The following is a 7,500-nucleotide window of genomic DNA, read 5'->3' as shown; positions in this document are numbered from 1 at the left end:
TGATAAGCAGGGGCGGACGAGGGGGGGGGGGGGGGGGGGGGGGGGGCTGGGGTTTCCGGCACAGCTTGACTAAATGTAGTAATTTCGCCTTACGCGACTTGTTTTTACTTTTTACGTGTGCCGTATTACCATACTCGTGTATTTCGTGCTGACATTATACATGTCACACTAGCACCGAAGTTATCCAAGGGTTTGTACACCTGGACCGGTAAAGATGTTACCCGAAGTGAAACAAGTCGCGTAAGGCGAAATTACTACATTTAGTCAAGCTGTGGAACTCACAGAATGAAACAGAACGTACTCCGCCGCTTGTGCAAAAGGCAGTGAAAGTGACGAGCCTGTTTGGCGCGGCAGCGGTTGCGCTGTGCTTCATAGCACGCTTTACTGTACCTCTCTTCGTTTTAACTTTCTGAGCATGTTTTTTAATCCAAACATATCACATCTATATGTTTTTGGAATCAGGAACCGACAAGAAATAAGATAAAATAGTTTTTAAATCGATTTCGGAAATTTAATTTTGATCATAATTTTTATATTTTTAATTTTCAGAGCTTGTTTTTAATTCAAATATAACATATGTATATGTTTTTGGAATCAGAAAAAGATGACAAATAAGATGAACGTAAATTTGGATCGTTTAATAACATTTTTTTTTTTTTTTTTTACAATTTTCAGATTTTTAATGACTAAAGTCATTAATTAATTTTAAGCCACCAAACTGAAATGCAATATCGAAGTCCGGCCTTCGTCGAAGATTACTTGGCTAAAATTTCAACCAATTTGATTGAAAAATGAGGGTGTGACAGTGCCGCCTCAACTTTTACAAAAAGCCGGATATGACGTCATCAAAAACATTAATCGAAAAAAATTTAAAAACATCCGGGGATATCATTTCCAGGAACTCTCATGTCTAATTTCATAAAGATCGGTCCAGTATACACACACAGACAGACACACACACACACACACACACACACACACACACACATACACACACACACACACACACACATACATACACCACGCCCTTTGTCTCGATTCCCCCTCTATGTTAAAACATTTAGTCAAAACTTGACTAAATGTAAAAAGATGATTGTGAATGAGCACAAGATGCTGCAGTGGGAAGCTAAAACACAAAAATCCTGTATATCAGTGGAATAATGTTGCAAGAAGAGCTTGCCACGCACTTGGCATTTCAAAAGCCACATTATTTAGATCACTGACCGTTGACAAGAAACAATATGGATTGCCGTCTAACAGGGAGCAACGAGGGGCCAGTGAAAGATCCACGCACGTTGACTTGTTTGACCAATCAGTGGTTAAAGGAGCGGTACTGACGATGATTAAAGAAAACAAAACTGAAAGATCCACGCACGTTGACTTGTTTGACCAATCAGTGGTTAAAGGAGCGGTACTGACGATGATTAAAGAAAACAAAACTGAAAGATCCACGCACGTTGACTTGTTTGACCAATCAGTGGTTAAAGGAGCGGTACTGACGATGATTAAAGAAAACAAAACTGAAAGATCCACGCACGTTGACTTGTTTGACCAATCAGTGGTTAAAGGAGCGGTACTGACGATGATTAAAGAAAACAAAACTGAAAGATCCACGCACGTTGACTTGTTTGACCAATCAGTGGTTAAAGGAGCGGTACTGACGATGATTAAAGAAAACAAAACTGTTAGATTGTACATTCTTCAAAACGCTCTGAAAGTAAACAAGTCGCGTAAGGCAAAAATACAATATTTAGTCAAGCTGTCAAACTCACAAAATGAAACTGAACGCAATGCAATTTTTCAGCAAGACCGTATACTCGTAGCATCGTCAGTCCACCGCTCATGGCAAAGGCAGTGAAATTGACAAGAAGAGCGGGGTAGTAGTTGCGCTGAGAAGGATAGCACGCTTTTCTGTACCTCTCTTTGTTTTAACTTTCTGAGCGTGTTTTTAATCAAAACATATACATACTAGATGATTACCCGCTTCGCCGGGAAGAAGTAGAGCCGAATACCCGGCCGTCGCCGGGGACCCGGCTTTGCCGGGTGTACGCCGGCATCGCCGGCGCACGAAGGAAGGGAGATCTAAAAATAGTAACGTGCAGTGACCTTCTAAATATAAACGTACAAACGGGAATATCGATTGACGCCAGCGCACGAAGGAAGGAAGATCTAAAAATAGTAACGTGCAGTGAAAAACGAAAATCGGTTCAGCGCTGCGCGCTGAGAGCACGTGTTGAAATATCTCATCGATCAGGTTGTGTCCGGGGTCTCTGTCAATAAGCCCACCAAATTTGAAGCAGATCCATCGAGAACTTTGGCCGTGCATGGCGATCAATCACACACACACACACACACACACACACACACACACACACACACACACACACACAAGTCGTATATATATATATATATATATATATAGATTAATATGTTTTTGGAATCAGGAACCAACAAGGAATAAGATGAAAGTGTTTTTTTAAATTGATTTCGAAAATTTAATTTTGGTAATAATGTTTATATATTTAATTTTCAGAGCTTGTTTTTAATCCAAATATAACATATTTATATGTTTTTGGAATCAGAAAATTATGACGAATAAGATGAACGTAAATGTAGATCGTTTTAGAAACAAATTATTTTTTTTACAATTTTCAGATTTTTAATGACTAAAGTCATTAATTAATTTTTAAGCCACCAAGCTGAAATGCAATACCGAAGTCCGGCCTTCGTCGCAAATTGCTTGGCCAAAATTTCAATCAATTTGATTGAAAAATGAGGGTTTGACAGTGCCGCCTCAACTTTTACAAAAAGCCGGATATGACGTCATCAAAGGTATTTATAGAAAAAAAGAAAAACACATCCGGGGATATCATTCCCAGGAACTCTCATGTAAAATTGCATAAAGATCGGTCCAGTAGTTTGGTCTGAATCGCTCTACACACACACACAGACACACGCACAGGCAGACACACACACATACACCACGACCCTCGTCTCGATTCCCCCTCTATGTTAAAACATGTAGTCAAAACTTGACAAAATGTAACAATGAAATGGGAATTTCTACATTTGTCAGTTTTTTCTAACAGTCAGCCGGTCTACGTGTCCGCCTTTCTGTGTTTATTTGCATGTATTTGTGAGCGCATATGTAGATGTATATGCACACACACATACACACACACACACACACACACACACACACACACACACACACACACACACACACACATACGGTCGCCCCACCCACACACACACACACTCACACACACACACACACACACACACACACACACACACACACACACTCACACACACACACACACACACACACACACACACACACACATACGGTCACCCCACCCACACACACACACACTCACACACACACACACACACACACACACACACACACATACGGTCGCCCGACCCACACACACACGCACACACACACACACACACACACACACACACACACACACACGCACACACATACACACACACGCACAAAGGAACAAACAAACTTACACACCCAAACCAACACGCACGCACACATGCACGGATGTGTGCCACACAGGGGAGGTAGGCGGCACGTAACACTCAGGGGAGGTAGATGGCACGTAACACTCAGGGTAGGTAGACGGCACGTAACACTCAGGGGAGGTAGACGGCACGTAACACTCAGGGGAGGTAGGCGGCACGTAACACACAGGGGAGGTAGGCGGCACGTAACACTCAGGGGCTGTAGACCGCACGTAACACTCAGGGGAGGTAGACGGCATGTAACACTCAGGGGCGGTAGGCGGCACGTAACACTCAGGGGAGGTAGACGGCACGTAACACTCAGGGGAGGTAGGTGGCACGTAACACAGAGGGGAGGTAGGCGGCACGTAACACACAGGGGAGGTAGGTGGCACGTAACACAGAGGGGAGGTAGGCGGCACGTAACACTCAGGGGAGGTAGGCGGCACGTAACACACAGGGGAGGTAGACGGCACGTAACACTCAGGGGAGGTAGACGGCACGTAACACTCAGGGGCGGTAGACGGCACGTAACACACAGGGGAGGTAGGCGGCACGTAACACTCAGGGGCTGTAGACCGCACGTAACACTCAGGGGAGGTAGACGGCATGTAACACTCAGGGGCGGTAGGCGGCACGTAACACTCAGGGGAGGTAGACGGCACGTAACACTCAGGGGAGGTAGGCGGCACGTAACACACAGGGGAGGTAGACGGCACGTAACACTCAGGGGAGGTAGACGGCACGTAACATTCAGGGGCGGTAGACGGCACGTAACACTCAGGGGAGGTAGACGGCACGTAACACTCAGGGGAGGTAGACGGCACGTAACACTCAGGGGCGGTAGGCGGCACGTAACATTCAGGGGAGGTAGACGGCACGTAACACTCAGGGGAGGTAGGCGGCACGTAACACAGAGGGGAGGTGGGCGGCACGTAACACAGAGGGGAGGTAGGTGGCACGTAACACTCAGGGGAGGTAGGTGGCACGTAACACTTCGGGGAGGTAGGCGGCACGTAACACACAGGGGAGGTAGACGGCACGTAACACTCAGGGGAGATAGACGGCACGTAACACTCAGGGGAGGTAGACGGCACGTAACAGTCAGGGGAGGTAGACAGCACGTAACACTCAGGGGAGATAGACGGCATGTAACACACAGGGGAGGTAGGCGACACGTAACACTCAGGGGAGGTAGACGGCACGTAACACTCAGGGGAGGTAGACGGCACGTAACACTCAGGGGAGGTAGGCAGCACGTAACACTCAGGGGAGGTAGGCGGCACGTAACACACAGGGGAGGTAGATGGCACGTAACACACAGGGGAGGTAGACGGCACGTAACACTCAGGGGAGGTAGACGGCATGTAACACTCAGGGGAGGTAGACGGCACGTAACACTCAGGGGAGATAGACGGCACGTAACACTCAGGGGAGGTAGGCGGCACGTAACACACAGGGGAGGTAGGCGTCACGTAACACTCAGGAGAGGTAGGCGGCATGTAACACTTAGGGGAGGTAGACGGCACGTAACACTCAGGGGAGGTAGACGGCACGTAACACTCAGGGGAGGTAGGCGGCACGTAACACTCAGGAGAGATAGGCGGCACGTAACACTCAGGGGAGGTAGGCGGCGCGTAACACTCAGGGGAGGTAGGCGGCACGTAACACACAGGGGAGGTAGGCGGCACGTAACACTCAGGGGAGGTAGGCGGCACGTAACACTCAGGGGAGGTAGACGGAACGTAACACCCAGGGGAGGTAGACGGCACGTAACACTCAGGGGAGGTAGGCGGCACGTAACACTCAGGAGAGATAGGCGGCACCTAACACTCAGGGGAGGTAGGCGGCACGTAACACTCAGGGGAGGTAGGCGGCACGTAACACTCAGGGGAGGTAGGCGGCACGTAACACTCAGGGGAGGTAGAAGGCACGTGACACACAGGGGAGGTAGGTGGCACGTAACACACAGGGGAGGTAGGCGGCACGTAACACTCAGGGGAGGTAGGCGGCACGTTACACTCAGGGGAGGTAGGCGGCACGTAACACTCAGGGGAGGTAGGCGGCACGTAACACTCAGGGGAGGTAGGCGGCATGTAACACACAGGGGAGGTAGGCGGCACATAACACTCAGGGGAGGTAGACGGCACGTAACACTCAGGGGAGGTAGACGGCACGTAACACACAGGGGAGGTAGGCGGCACGTAACACACAGGGGAGGTAGACGGCACGTAACACACAGGGGAGGTAGGCGGCACGTAACACACAGGGGAGGTAGACGGCACGTAACACACAGGGGAGGTAGGCGGCACGTAACACACAGGGGAGGTAGACGGCATGTAACACACAGGCGAGGTAGGCGGCACGTAACACTCAGGGGAGGTAGGTGGCACGTAACACACAGGGGAGGTAGGCGGCACGTAACACTCAGGGGAGGTAGGCGGCAGGTAACACACAGGGGAGGTAGGCGGCACGTAACACTCAGGGGAGGTAGGTGGCACGTAACACACAGGGGAGGTAGGCGGCACGTAACACACAGGGGAGGTAGGCGGCACGTAACACACAGGGGAGGTAGGCGGCACGTAACACACATTGGAGGTAGACGGCACGTAACACACAGGGGAGGTAGGCGTCACGTAACACACAGGGGAGGTAGACGGAACGTAACACTCAGGGGAGGTAGACGGCACGTAACACTCAGGGGAGATAGACGGCACGTAACACTCAGGGGAGGTAGGCGGCACGTAACACTCAGGGGAGGTGGGCAGCACGTAACACACAGGGGAGGTAGGTGGCACGTAACACTCAGGGGAGGTAGGCGGCACGTTACACTCAGGGGAGGTAGGCGGCACGTAACACTCAGGGGAGGTAGACGGCACGTAACACTCAGGGGAGGTAGGCGGCATGTAACACACAGGGGAGGTAGGCGGCACGAAACACACAGGGGAGGTAGACGGCACGTAACACACAGGGGAGGTAGGCGGCACGTAACACACAGGGGAGGTAGGCGGCACGTAACACACAGGGGAGGTAGGCGGCACGTAACACACATTGGAGGTAGACGGCACGTAACACACAGGGGAGGTAGGCGTCACGTAACACACAGGGGAGGTATGCGGCACGTAACACACAGGTGAGGTAGGCGGCATGTAACACGCAGGGGAGGTAGGCGGAACGTAACACACAGGGGAGGTAGGCGGCAAGTAACACGCAGGGGAGGTAGGCGGCACGTAACACACAGGGGAGGTAGGCGGCACGTAACACACAGGAGAGGTGGGCGGCACGTAACACACAGGGGAGGTAGGCGGCACGTAACACACAGGGGAGGTAGGCGGCACGTAACACACAGGGGAGGTAGGCGGCACGTAACACACAGGGGAGGTAGGCAGCACGTAACACTTAGGGGAGGTAGGCGGCACATAACACACAGGGGAGGTAGACGGCACGTAACACACAGGGGAGGTAGGCGGCACATAACACACAGGGGAGGTAGACGGCACGTAACACACAGGGGAGGTAGGCAGCACGTAACACACAGGGGAGGTAGGCGGCACGTAACACACAGGGGAGGTAGGCGGCACGTAACACACAGGGGAGGTAGGCGGCACGTAACACACAGGGGAGGTAGGCGGCACGTAACACTCAGGGGAGGTAGGCGGCACGTAACACACAGGGGAGGTAGACGGCACGTAACACACAGGGGAGGTAGGCGGCACATAACACACAGGGGAGGTAGACGGCACGTAACACACAGGGGAGGTAGGTGGCATGTAACACTCAGGGGAGGTAGATGGCACGTAACACTCAGGGGAGGTAGGCGGCACGTAACACAGAGGGGAGGTAGGCAGCACGTAACACAGAGGGGAGGTAGGTGGCACGTAACACTCAGGGTAGGTAGATGGCACGTAACACTCAGGGGAGATAGACGGCACGTAACACTCAGGGGAGATAGACGGCACGTAACACTCAGGGGAGGTAGGC

General features: G+C 51.1%; 1 long non-coding RNA gene across 1 annotated transcript in view; it reads left to right on the top strand.

Annotated features, from left to right (window-relative positions):
* LOC138956855 (uncharacterized) overlaps positions 1–7,500 on the top strand; it is an 18,452-nt gene that overhangs the window by 8,144 nt on the left and 2,808 nt on the right. The gene's annotated exons all lie outside the window — the stretch shown is intronic.

Source organism: Littorina saxatilis, unplaced genomic scaffold (assembly GCF_037325665.1).
Source record: "Littorina saxatilis isolate snail1 unplaced genomic scaffold, US_GU_Lsax_2.0 scaffold_339, whole genome shotgun sequence".
In the NCBI taxonomy this organism is placed as follows: domain Eukaryota; kingdom Metazoa; phylum Mollusca; class Gastropoda; order Littorinimorpha; family Littorinidae; genus Littorina; species Littorina saxatilis.
The sequence above is the reverse complement of the archived record's forward strand: the minus strand, read 5'-3'. Positions and strand labels throughout refer to the sequence as shown.